Genomic DNA, 12608 nt, shown 5'->3' with positions numbered 1-12608 from the left:
GGCCAGTTTAGCACATTCTAAAGTACAACTGCTTTGTCTTGACTAGTTTTAGGTGTTAATTAATTTGAGTTAGCTAAACTGATCTAACATCACTCCTAGTCTAGAGAACGACATAAAAGGAAGTAGAAGCGGTATGCTAGTATACTACAGTTAATGTTGAAATAAAATTTAGATTTTCACTCTTCCCCCCCCAGGACTTTAAGAACACTTCCGTGCCAACTGGCAAAGGGTTCATTGTTCTTCACAAACTCATTGCTTTTAGAGTATTTATTCGAAGAGGGTCAAGTGAGGAATCTAATAAGAGCTTATTTCATACTCACAGACTTTAAGACCAGAAGGGCCAATTGTGATAATCTAGTCTGACTCCTGCACATTGCAGGTAACAGAACCTCACCCACACACTTCAGTAATTCAGCCAGAAGTTAGAAGTCCTCAGATCATGATTTAAAGACTTCACATTACAGATACTCCATCATTTACACTAGTTTAAACCTTCATATGTGTAGGGCTCCTTGCCCTAGGGTTAGGGTTCCTATTGGTAGGGTACTCAGACCTATAGTGTCATTGTAGGCACTACTAATGGGGACGTGACCATGTACCTTGATGCTCCCATTGGTAACTCAGACATCTCCTTTGTAGTGTTCTCAAATTTTCTTTAAGCTTCAGCACAAACTGTATGAGGCAAAGGGTGTTAGGATATTGGTTCCCTGTTCGTTGTCTGTAGTAATCAAAGAATACCCTGAAGAGAATGGAATTGGTCCTTATCAGCACAGACACATCAGAGACTCCTTTAAGGTCTGGGCATACTAATGCTTCAGTGTCCACTTCTTCTCTCACCTCAGCAACCTCCTCTGGAAATTCCAGATGCACTATGACATTCCCTTAGTCGGAGTATTCATTTATTCTGCACCCACACAGGTCACGTCCCATCAGTGGTTGTGTAGGCAGGTGCTTAAGCATCTGTGGGTAGAAGGACTGAAATATAATAGTCACTTGAGCATTGCTTTGCATTCTGTCTCTTCGATCTTCACTGTGACCTCTGCTCGAGGCCTATCAATCCTGGCAGGATTCTTCAAGTCCTGCAGGCATGGGAGGGCTCCTTCCCAAGCCCCTTTGGCTGTTCCTCAGCTCCTCCCAACCGGTCCTCAGCTTTTGATACACTAAGGAAGGATTTTCTTCATTATGACACTTGGCAGCAGCATGTCCATACTGGCCATAGGGGTAGCAGAAGGATTGTCCTTTCCCCCTCAAATCTGGTGGGATGGTGCCTCTAACCACTGACTTTTCTATCACCGCAGCCAGAGGCTCTTTATGCCTGGAAGGCTTAGTTCAATCAAAGGTACTTCATAGCTCAGCCATCTGTTCCATCAGGACCTGCACTTGTTGGGCAAGTTCCTCTCTGATGCTCACCATCAGTACACTGGCTGTTCGCAGGAGTGCTGTGCTGGCTGGCTCAGATGGTTGGGTTTCCCAAAACTCACTGGTGCCTGCCTTTCTTTCTCCTCTCTGATCTGTTTTATGAGCTTGGAGATAACCATTGGAAGATGCATGTATGGATGATATTTAAGGAGCTGTGTATATATTGGAAAATATGTTTAAAGCAGTGTTGTCAAGCAGGTTTTGACCAGACAAAGGGGATGTATATTCACCTGTCCACCTTGGTTCACATGTAAAATAAGCATTGTAAGCCAACACAATGGATGTCTGTCTACATATGGCATCAGCATGAGGATGTGAAGGCAACATGGACACTAGCACCCCAGTTAATAAACTGGGGGGGGGGGCTGACTTTGGGGACAAAACAATGAACTTTAGGGATGTTAGAAGAAGGCAAAAGGACACATCTTTATCCTTCACTGAGGAAGCCAAAAGGACTGCACTTTTTGCACAAAAGGAGGATCCTATCCATATTGGTTGAAAATGCTGGGAGCTTGCTCTGGGTGAGATGAGCTACTTTAGATGAGGAATTAGCCTGTTAATGTTAAGTTTAGGTTCTACGATGTATGTTGCACTTTTTGTTTTATATGTAACCATTTGTGTTTCTCCTTGTTATCCTTCCAATCTCTCAAATCTTAACCTTTGATAATAAACTTATGACTATTCTCATTATATAATATCTCAGTGCTGTGATGTTATATTGGAGCTGATCCGTAGTTGAATCAAACAAACTGGTGTGTTTACACTGTTCCTTTTGTGGACAGCTTACCTGGTAATTTCTGTGAGTGTCCAGTGATAGGGGCTGTATACTACAGGGGGCAATTTCAGAGGAGCTTGGGGGCTAGGGTGCACCTCTTGTAAACCTGCAAGGTAAACTGAGGGCTGACTTAGTGCAGAGGAGATTATTTGGGTGGCTAGCAGGCTGCTAGAGTCAGGGCTCTGACACCCAGTTAAGCACAAGCAGGTCTCTTTCTCACTGAGGCAGTGATTCGCAGTCCTGGATATCCGAAGAACCATCACGGTACCCCCTTTTCCCAGTTGCACATACATTTCTCAAACTGAAATTTTCCCAGTTTAGTTGCAACCCTGAGGTCATTTCTAGTGTGTGAACATTTCTGACAAATGCATTAATCTCTTTTTAGGTCCTTTGGTTCTGCCCTTGGTTACGTGAGTCAATGGAAGCTACACCTGTGTAACTGAGAACACAACTGGACCTTCCTTATGGAGCAGTGCTTCTGTGCAATGTTCCACTGGCAGCTGCTACGCTCCATACCAGCACCCAGTTCGAGACCAGGGCAAGGCGGAAAGGATTATGCGTTTGTAGTAGGTAAGCAGGAGCAGTACCTCCCAGAAACACTTCCACATGGACATCCATCCAAGCCACAGCACAGCCTGTCACAAATAGTGGATGGCTTCTCCTTTTCCCAACCCACTGTGGCTACAGATTCCAGAGGGGCCCTCCTAGAACTGGAGAAGAGAATGTGGCTCTCTCCCCCAGGTGTGCTGCTCTTTCCTCTGCCTTTCGCTATGCTGCTTCTCTGCATAGTGGAGTACAGCATGTGGCCTGTGTGGTTTTTAGTTCCAACTGAAGAGATAACTTTGGGTTGGAAAGAAAATACAGCAGCAAAGATGTTCCTTGCGAAATGGAACTTGTTCAGACTTTACTGCCAAGGGTGCAACATATAATACAAGTAAGTAGGGACAAAATTAGAAAGGCCAAGACACAAAACGAGATCAAACTAGCTAGAGACATAAAAGGTAACAAGAAAGCATTCTACAAATACATTAGAAGCAAGAGGAAGACCAAGGACAGGGTAGGCCTGTTACTCAATGGGCTGGGGGGTGGGAAATAATAACAGAAAATGTAGAAATGGCAGAGGGGCTTAATGACTTCTTTGTTTTGGTTTTCACCAAGAAGGTTCATGGTGATTGGATGTCTAACAGAGCGAATGCCAGTGAAAATGAGAGAGGATCAGAAGAGGCTAAAATAGGGAAAGAACAAGTTAAAAATTACTTGGACAAATTAGATGCCTTCAAGTCACCAGGGCCTGATTAAATGCATCCTAGCATACTCAAGGAGCTGACTGAGGAAATATCTGAGCCATTAGAGATTATCTTTGAAGAGTCATGGAAGACGGGAGAGATTCCAGAAGACTGGAAAAGAGCAAATATAGTGCCAATCTATACAAAGGGGAATAAGGACAACCTAGGGAATTACAGACCAGTCATCTTAACTTCTACCTGGAAAGATATTGGAGCAAATAATTAAGCAATCAATTTGCAAACATCTAGAAGATAATAAGGTGATAAGTAACAGTCAGCATGGATTTGGCAAAAACGAATTGTGTCAAACCAACCTGATAGCTTTCTTTGAGAGGGTAATAAGCCTTGTGGATGGGGGGAAGTGGTAGACGTGGTACATCTTGTCTTTAGTAAAGCTTTTGATACTGTCTCCCATGACTGTCTCTTAAACAAACTAGGGGAATGTATCCTAGATGGAGCTACTATAAGGTGGGGGAAAAAACTGGTTGGAAAACCATTCCCAGAGAGTAGTTATCAGTGGTTTACAGTCATGCTGGAAGGGCATAACAGTGGGGTCCTGCAGGGATAAGTTCTGGGTCCGGTTCTATTCAATATCTTCTTCAATGATTTAGATAATGGTATAGAGAGTACACTTACAAAGTTTGCGGACGATACCAAGCTGGGAGGGGTTGCAAGTGCTTTGGAGGATAGGATTAAAATTCAAAATGATCTGGGCAAACTGGAGAAATGATCTGAAGTAAATAGGATGAAATGCAATAAGGACAAATGCAAAGTACTCCATTTTGGAAGGAACAATCAGTTGCACACATACAAAATGGGAAATGACTGCCTAGGAAGGGGTACTGTGGAAAGGGATCTGGGGGTCATAGTGGACCACAAGCTAAATATGAGTCGACAGCGTAATGCTGTTGCAAAAAAAGTGAACATCCTTCTGGGAGTATTAGCAGGAGTGTTGTAATCAAGACACAAGAAGTAATTATTCCACACTGATTAGGCCTCAGCTGGAGTATTGTGTCCAGTTCTGGGCACCACATTTCAGGAAGGATGTGGACAAATTGGAGAGTCAAGAGAAGAGCGACAAAAATGATTAAAGGTTTAGAAAACATGGCCTATGAGGGAAGATTGAAATAATTGGGTTTGCTTAGTCTGGAGAAGAGAAGACTGAGAGGGGACATAACAGTTTTCAAGTACATAAATGGTTGTTACAAGAACGAGGAATAAAATTGGTTTTTCTTAACCTCTGAGGATAGGACAAGAAGCAATGAGCTTAAATTGCAGCAAGGGAGGTTTAGGTGGGCGATTAGGACAAAACGTCCTAACTGTCAGGGTGGTTAAGCACTGGAATACATTGCCTACGGAGGTTGTGGAATCTCCATCATTGGAGATTTTTAAGAGCAGGTTAGACAAATACTTGTCAGGGATGGTCTAGACAATACTTAGTCCTGCTACAAGTGCAGGGAATGGACTAGATGACCTCTCGAGGTCCCTTCCAGTCCTATGATTCTATGATTAGGAGTTTGTTTTTCAGGAAACTGAGGCAATGGTGTGACCCAAGGACCTCTTGATGCTGCCTGGTGCGGGCACAGAGGTGCATAGGGTTACAGAGATTCTCTGGATTCACCAAAAGGGGCCAGGTAAGGTCTCTACTGAAAACCTGTGTCATACTTGTCGTCATCATTACAAATGCATGGGCAGATAATGTGCAAGGAGTTATGTATGTGTACTGAAAATTCTGTTCTCCAGGCCTTATAATAAATGCAGGGCATTCAGAGGCAGAATTCATTGAGACAAACTTCTCCAGACAGGAGGTGGGAGACACCCATAGCTTCCAGATTGATCATTGTGTGTCTTATAATGGAGGTCTTTTTGCATATGGAGTTAAATGCTCATGAAATTGTGAGGTCTGCAGGAAAAAACAAAAACATCCAGGGATATCCCTTTTATGTCTAATAACGTACCTCTTTTAGAGGTATAACTGGAGATGTGGAGCTATACCGTGGATCTTTCAATCTGTAAAGACAAGCTGACAGGAGGTTTGCTCTTAAGAAAGGAGGATCTCAGCCATCCTAGTTGAAAATGCTGAGAAAAGGATTTGGGGGATGGTATACTATACTGTAGGAGATAACGGAAACGTTTTGTGAATTAAGTGTAGGATCTAGCAAGTGTGTTATGAGTTTGTTTCCAATGTAACCATTGGTTTCCAATATTCTTACACATTATCATTTGAATCACTGTGCTTTGATAGTAACCTTATTCTCGTTTTCACTGTCAATCCATCCAAGTGCTGTGCGTTAAGCAGAGTGAGGGGAGACTAGTAAGCAGGTGCGTATTATCTCTTGGGAATTAGCTGTGAGTTGTCAGTGGACCCAGGGCTGAACAATGCAGGGAGCACTCTGAGTGCTTGGGGGTTGGTGTGTGCCTATCACTAATCTGTACAGAGAGAGCGAGGCCTGGCAGTCCGTGCTTGCGTTGACAGAGGCTTGTGGAGTCAGGGATCTGATCCACAGCAGGTACAGTTGAGACTTCCTCACGCTAAGGGCAGGTGGTCACAAAGTGCCTCACAACCCTGGGAATCACCACATATGGTCCCTATGCTGTTTTGGGCTTTAGCAGGTTCCCATTAAAACACTGGAAACCCCATTGCTAAAACCCAATCTTAAACAGTTTAAAGACCTGCTATAGCAACAGGAAAACTAATAACTCTGTTTTCCTTGGAAACTTTGTGAGATGTAGTTAGGAGGTACCAAATACTTAAAAAAATCATACTGATCCAGAGAAGCTGATATAAATTGATATAGATTCAATTACTTCAAAAGTGCTTCAATGATTTACGCCACCTGAGAATCTTGCCTTTGCTTTTTGCACAACATTTTGAGAGGCGAATTTAAAGCTCTGGCCTAGGAATGACAGTGCTGATGTCTTTTTGCTTCTTCTCATTAATATCACTCATAAATCCACACAAACAAAAGATTACTGCTCCAGAGACAGTCCTAGAGATTGAGAAAGTGACAAACAAAGCTGCCTTTGCTAAAGAGCAGAGTGTCAGCCAGAAGTGAGTGATGACACCAATTACCATTTGCAAATTAGTTAGTGTTCATACTATCAATTTTTTTCCCCTAAACCCATCATTGTCAAAATTGCTGCCATTCAGGACTGATTCTACAGTTGGATGAACCCTTTGGAGCTCCAGGTTTTATGAACTTCTGCAAATCTTTTTTTAGCTTTGCAAAACTTATTCATGTTTGAATCCCCAGATTGTTCTTTTCCCCAAAGGAAAATGCTCAGTACCTTTATAAAGCAGACATCTTATTTAAGTTTCATAAGTAGAGACGCAAGGATTGTCATATTGGATCTAGTCCAATAACAGATGCTTCAAAAGAAGATGCAAGAAACCTGGCAGTCGGCAGCTATGGGGTAATCTGTCCACAGGGAAAGGTCCAGCTGAGGACCAAAATTGATACATAACTAGGCACTGGAGCTGAGTGAAATTTTTCAGCTGAAACTTACTTTTGACAAAAAATGCAGATTTGTCAACACGGAAGCATTTCATGAATTTGTGTCAACTTTGCCAAATGGTTTGTGTGAAACCTTCCCTCCAAAAAAAATTCCAAAAAGTCAAACGTTTCATTTTGAAAACATTTTACTTTTTCAATTTAAAATGACTTTGTTTTGAAATTTCCTTCAAAATTATTTTTAAAAATCCAAATGATAAAAATGTTCATAATCTAAACAAAACATTTAATTCAACCCAAAATGACTTATTTTTTTTTACTTCTCAATTCACTGAAAATTTTGAAAAATGTCATTTTCAGTTTGATGCCAAAATTTTTTTTGTACCAAAAAAATCCATTTGCCCTCTTAGGCAATCAGGATGAAATCTTGGGCCTACTGGAGTCAATGTCTAAATTTGCATCGACTTCAATGGGGCCAGGATTCCACCTCCACTATCCCCAAACTTTAAAACAGCAAAGGTCATGCATATGTTCTAGTAGATTAGCATTAAGAGAATACAGCATTCATCTGAATTTCATGCAGCTGGTTCACTTCGACTTCATAGAATCCTAGAATATCAGGGTTGGAAGGCACCTCAGGAGGTCATCTAGTCCAGTGGTTTTCAAAGCCGGTCTGCCGCTTGTTTGGGGAAAGCCCCTGACACACCGGACCCATTTGTTTACCTGCCACATCTGCAGGTTCGGCCGATCGCAACTCCCACTGGCCGAGGTTCACCGCTCCAGGCCAACGGGGGCTGCGGTAAGAGTGGCCAGCATGTCCCTTGGCCCACGCCGCTTTCCGCAGCCCCCATTGGCCTGGAGCGGAGAACTGCGGCCAGTGGAAGCTGCGATCAGTTGAACCTGTGGACGTGGCAGGTAAACAAACCAGTCCGGAGCGCCAGGGGCTTTCCCTGAACAAGCAGCAGACTGGCTTTGAGAACCACTGATCTAGTCCAATCCCCTGCTCAAAGCAGGACCAACACCAATTAAATCATCCCAGGCAGGGCTTTGTCAAGCTGGGCCTTAAAAACCTTTAAGGATGGAGATTCCACCACCTCCCTAGGTAACCCATTCCAGTGCTTCACCATCTTCCTAGTGAAATAGTGTTTCCTAATATCCAACCTAGACCTCCCCCACTGCAACTTGAGACCACTGCTCCTTGTTCTGTCATCATTTATACTTTTTATTCATTATTTCTGAACATTTGTACGAACAGATATTTGTCCACATAAATGTTTGGTGAATGATTGTTCTTGACCCAAATACCCATATTCACATGCAACTAATAATATTCTTGCATGAATAATAATATTCACTGTTTCTTAGACTCCTGTTTAAGAAGTTTTATTTATAAAATAGAGTAGCGGAAATAATACCAAGGATGTGTCTTCACGCAGAGTTAACTCAGGTTATCTATGCTTGCGTTACTCCTCTTAAGTTAGCCAGGCTTGAGTGAGAGTAGCTACATTGTGAAATAGCACTCAGTTGCTGTGTCCACACTGGCTAAATCTGTTGGATAATTTATCTGCAATCATTCCTTCAACCAGCTCTGTATACAATAAAATGACTTTTAAAGTAGGTGCCTGCACTGAACAAAGGAAATTGAAGAGAGCAACAATAAGCTACTGGTAGCAAGCATATCTGCACAACCTTCTCAGAGACCAACCAGCCATGTGATTGATGATACTGTTGGTTTCATTAGCAAATGACATATGGACACATTTTCCTGTTAGTTACACTAGTTCAACACCATGAACTTCAGTGAGGTTGTACTGGTGTCAGTGTCAGGACAATTTGATCTTTAGAGTCTAGGACTCTCGAGGGACAGTCAGCAAGAGTAGTGGCAACATTTTGAACCTGCGACTAATTATTATTCATCATTTATGTGGAGAAGATGTCTAGACACCCCAACCAAGCTCTATACAAACATATGATCCTTGCCCTAGAGAGCTGACAATCTAAGGAACAGCTAAAATGGACATTTTCCCCACATGGATAAAGAGAAAAGATTCTAAGAATTAGATCTGAGTTTCTTGTATTGCTGGGCAGGGTGCTACTGTACTCCCCTTTGCCAGCCTTAATCAATATTTTCTACTCTGAGAAAGGAAGACTGTAGGCTCTGGAGCAGAATTGTGAAAGCTGTAACTCCTCATTTCCCAAGTCACTGTCAGCCATTCACTAGCTACATTCCAGCTGAGCATATTTCACTATATGCAGTGGCTGTATTTAGTAGATGCAATCATACTGACAATCCAAGTGATGGAAACCCTAATCTGCACGTGCCATGCTCTATGGATCACCAAAAGGGGAATCTCCAGGGACACATTATTAATTAGAGGAAAGCAGGCACATTACTATTGTTATTTATGACTTATGATGCACCACACATGTGCATGACCCTTTACAAAACAAATAAAGATGGAGTCTCTGCCATAAAGAGAGTAAAAATCCAAGGGTCAGTTTGTGTCCTACAACTCTAGGGGGGCACAAGGGGCGGGAAGGAGAAAGGACACAAGAAGCCCACCAGGGTCACCATTTAGGGAGGGGGGGCACTGGCCTCCCCTTGCATGGGTGGAGATTGGGGGAATGAGGAAAATTGCCCCCCAACTGGATATATTGCAGAGGCGATATGTGGGGAGAGGTGCCCAGGTTTCCGTCTTCCATTAGGCCCTGCCCCAGGCCTGTGCCCGCCCCCCCCCCCATGGGGCTTGGGACAGAAAGAGTGCCCTGGGGTAAGCGGCAACGCGAGGCGCTCTGTGGGTTCAGATCAGTTTCCCCACGTCGGCTGGGTAACGGCTGCTGCTCCCTCCAGGCACAGGACGGTGTAATCTTCAGTGCCTATGAATCACTGGGTGCTGGTGGCCATGGTGACTGTATCAGGTGGCCTAGCCTGGCCTGGTCTGGCCCAGCCTAGCCCAGCATGCATACAGCCATAAGGAACAGCGCTGCCCCCACTGTGCCAACTAGGGACTGAGCACAGGGCCTGGCCCCGCAGCAGCACCACCCCCTCAGACATAGCCCCTCCTAGTGCTGCCAACCCAAATGTTCAAAAATCATGAGCTTATGTAAAAATAGTAGATTTGGTGTTCTTTTTATTTGTGTTCTGCTTTTTGAGGCTTTAGGGTGCACTGGGGGTCATATTTTGAAATTACTCCCTGCACCCTGAGCTACCTGCCTTTCTGCACACAGCCCCTAGCTACCCCCTGCCTGCATCCTGAGCTATCCCTTCCCTGCATGCCTCCCTGCACCTCTCAATGCACACAGCCTCTAGCTTCCCCTGCCTGCACGCTGAGCAGTTTTCAAACTTTTTGAGCTGAGCTCCCCCCATTTGAGATATACTTTTGCACCCCACCCCAATCGAGGGAGGCTGGGTAGCCTGTTGAGTGAGTCAGGGGGTGGAGTGGTGCTCCCTTCCCAGGCCCCGCCATTTGGAGCTGGCCTGAGCCCCACTGGGTCCTGCCCCTCTGAACATAGATGTCAAACTACACCTATGGAAAAAAAAAGAGAGTTGTCAGGTGCTTAAGTAGCCCCTGGATTCAAGGTTAAAGTTGCGCCCGTCCCCATCTGAAATGGTACCCCTGAAGCCCACTCTTCCTCCCCCAACCTTTTGCCCCTGCACAGCAGAAGGACACAACTGGAATCCTTGTGATCTCTGGACACAGGAGAGAAGGAGCCAGGGATGGCCACAATGGCTAGGTATCAGAGTAACAGCCGTGTTAGTCTGTATTCGCAAAAAGAAGAGAAGTACTTGTGGCACCTTAGAGACTAACCAATTTATTTGAGCATAAGCTTTCGTGAGCTACAGCTCACTTCATCGGATGCATACTGTGGAAAGCGTAGAAGATCTTTTTATATACACACAAAGCATGAAAAAATACCTCCCCCCACCCCACTCTCCTGCTGGTAATAGCTTATCTAAAGTGATCACTCTCCTTACAATGTGTATGATAATCAAGTTGGGCCATTTCCAGCACAAATCCAGGTTTTCTCACCCCCACCCCCCACAAACCCACTCTCCTTTGTGTGAAATAGGAAGAATCAGTCATCTAAAATGGCACATATGTGACTCATACAGAGGTGATGATGATATATTTGTTTATTTATTTGTGTTTTGCTAGTGCCTGAAGGGCCCAAGCTGAAGTGGGGCCTCCTTGTGCTAAGTGATTGTGCTAGGCGCTGCACATACATAGAATTGAAGATTCTCCCTGCCCCAGCAAATTTACTGGCATAAAGACAAGATAGACAACAACAACAACAAAAAGGTAACTTGCCAAAAGTACAGACCTTTTAAATTACAATGAAATTTCTTCCCAGTTCCCCCTTCACATAACAACCTACTTCTTCTGCCAGCCTTCCCTGTCCCCAGCTGCCAGTTGAAATCTTCACTGTCCTTGTGTGATGGCCACCACCTTGGCATATGAGACCATGTGGGACACACATATATCAATGGTCTGATGTTTTGAACCCTGGCGGGGCCAGAAGCCATGTATAGGTCTTCAAATCCAAAATGTATTACCCCTATTCATCCAACAGGATGGATGTTTGTTGAGCTTTATAGCATGCTGCAGCACCTATCTATTTATTCAGTCCTTTCTTGACTAAGAGAGTTCTGTTTATTCCTTTTAAAAAAACTGACTTAGTTCCACTTTGTTTCCACATACACCGGGCTTCCCTACTGTATACTTTATAAAGCTAAAACAAATATCCTGACTCTACGTAGGCTATATAGATCACTACGGCGGTGTCTTCATTGCCTTTTATTTGATGTTCCTGAGCAGCTTGCAAAACATCTGGCAATAAAATGGTTTCTATTTTGGGGGCATGTGGATCTTTCACTGAAGTCAAAGGAAGTTTTGCGGAAAAGTCTTTACCAACATATGCCCCTTTGTGTTACTGCTATAAGCAGGAGAAAGGTTACACATTAGAACAGCGGAGAATGTTTCACATGAAAACAAATTCTTTAAAAGCATCTTTTCCCCCTTCCCGAAAATATAAATTTTGGGCGTGTGACAGAAAGATTTTATGTTTGTTTCACCACAGTTGTATCTTTACATAAAGTTCTCGTTGCTTCATGGTTGCAGAAGAATTCTTTTTTTCAGTAGCATGTCCACCAGCAGCACGGCAGCTAGAGGACCAGAGGAGTAAAGCTCCATTGAAATCAATGAGGCTGTGCAGATAGACAACAGTTCGGGACCTGGCCCAACGGCAGCCACCTCTGGGCAATGCATCAAAGCCATGCAATGTCACAAGGAGGCTAATGAAAATAGAATACCTGGCTCAGAAAGCCAGTGAAGAAATTGATCAATGAAAACATCTAGGTTATATGGCTGAACTACAGTCTCCTCTGGTCAGTAAAATATAAGCATCACATTTATTGATAGAGCAGAAGAAAGATTTGTCTGAGTTACTGATGGAATTTAAACACTAGACTAAAGGGAATATTAAATCTGCAAGGTTATAAAATGCAAAAAATTAGAAGAGGAGATGCAACTTCATACCTTACAGACTATCACAAGCAAAGGAAAAGGCAGTGGAGACAGATCGTTCAATTTCCAATTGCCTTTGCTCTCAGAACTGTCTCTTATTCCAGTGTGAGCCACAAGACAGCAAATCTAAGGTGCTGTAGGCTTATTCCAG

At 43.6% G+C, this 12608-nt stretch overlaps 1 protein-coding gene across 3 annotated transcripts in view; it reads left to right on the top strand.

The window, feature by feature from the left end:
• The window catches only part of LOC311525190 (uncharacterized protein), a 277462-nt gene that overhangs the window by 17665 nt on the left and 247189 nt on the right, over window positions 1-12608 (top strand). For 2 of the 3 annotated variants that reach the window (XR_014712714.1, XM_084637087.1), the window contains exons 2-4: window positions 2580-2764; window positions 5009-5114; window positions 11090-11233. The exons of the other annotated variant lie outside the window; for it this stretch is intronic. The gene's annotated coding sequence lies outside the window, so the exon portion shown is untranslated. The remainder of the gene's footprint in view (window positions 1-2579; window positions 2765-5008; window positions 5115-11089; window positions 11234-12608) is intronic. 3 annotated transcript variants of the gene reach the window in all.

This window comes from Lepidochelys olivacea (genome assembly GCF_965140295.1).
Source record: "Lepidochelys olivacea isolate rLepOli2 genome assembly, chromosome: 1".
Classification (NCBI taxonomy): Eukaryota; Metazoa; Chordata; order Testudines; family Cheloniidae; genus Lepidochelys; species Lepidochelys olivacea.
This window is presented reverse-complemented; position numbering and strand designations above follow the sequence as displayed.